Source organism: Bacillus rossius, unplaced genomic scaffold (genome assembly GCF_032445375.1).
Source record: "Bacillus rossius redtenbacheri isolate Brsri unplaced genomic scaffold, Brsri_v3 Brsri_v3_scf22, whole genome shotgun sequence".
Taxonomy (NCBI): domain Eukaryota; kingdom Metazoa; phylum Arthropoda; class Insecta; order Phasmatodea; family Bacillidae; genus Bacillus; species Bacillus rossius.
The window spans coordinates 1,176,077-1,177,048 of record NW_026962393.1 but is presented as its reverse complement, the minus strand read 5'-3'; the positions used below and the strand labels follow the sequence as shown (position 1 = coordinate 1,177,048).

Sequence of the window (972 nt, the reverse complement as noted above, 5' to 3'; positions counted from 1 at the left end):
TAACTTTTCTTTTTTATTACCTTATTTAATTTTATTATTATTACTACTATTGCTGCTACAACCTAGAAGATACCTCAGTGATACTAATACCTGCTGGTAAAGTTAAAGGTTTCACCTTTCTTTCTTTAAACATATCACAATACCTTTCTTGAGTTAAATATTATCTAATGGCTTTAAGAAGTTATGGTAATGTTCATCAGTTATAGAGTGTGGGTTTGTGTGTGTGTGTGAGAGTGTATTTTGAAGAGGGCTTTGGTGGTTGGGATGGTGAGGGTGGTGGGTGTTGTGTGTGGGGAGGGGGGGGGGGAAGTAAAAGAGTGTTCATTACACGATTTCTCCTGTTGTTTGTAACAATCACACCTGGTATAGCTATTTCGAGTGGCAAATACAAACTGCAAAAAAAAAACATCTATATCATTGCCAACGGCCATATCACGATGAACACACCGGTTCTCGTCCGATCACCGAAGTTAAGCATCGTCGAGCGTGGTTAGTACTTAGATGGGTGACCGCTTGGGAACACCACGTGCCGTTGGCACTACTATTTTGCACCCTACAGAAAAAAATTTTTTTTTAAAAATTTCAATTTTAAATTTTTTTTTCCCCCACAATCACCACATTTCCCCCCCCCCCCCCTAACACACACACTCACTCTCTCTCAATCAATCAATCAATCAATCAATCAATCAATCACTCACTCACTCACTCACTCACTCACTCACCCACCCAGTAGCTGTGAATCTTTGCATGTGTATACCTCATACAAAATTCAAAGTGAAAAAATAAATATATAAGTGTATATGTATGTATGTATGTATGTATGTATGTATGTATGTATATATGTATATATATATATATATATAAACACACACACACACACCTATTTTGAAGTTTCTCTGTTTCAGTGGGCAGTTATGTATAATAATGAGAGATTCAAAAAGACGTTGATAACAATGTCATCAATGCCTGTTT

At 36.6% G+C, this 972-nt stretch overlaps 1 non-coding gene across 1 annotated transcript; it reads left to right on the top strand.

Moving 5' to 3' along the window:
• Nucleotides 1-419: 419 nt before the first annotated feature.
• Nucleotides 420-538, top strand: LOC134543857 (5S ribosomal RNA). Its single transcript, XR_010077306.1, has one exon. It is a non-coding gene; the product is annotated as a 5S ribosomal RNA (ribosomal RNA).
• The last annotated feature ends 434 nt before the right edge of the window (nucleotides 539-972 follow it).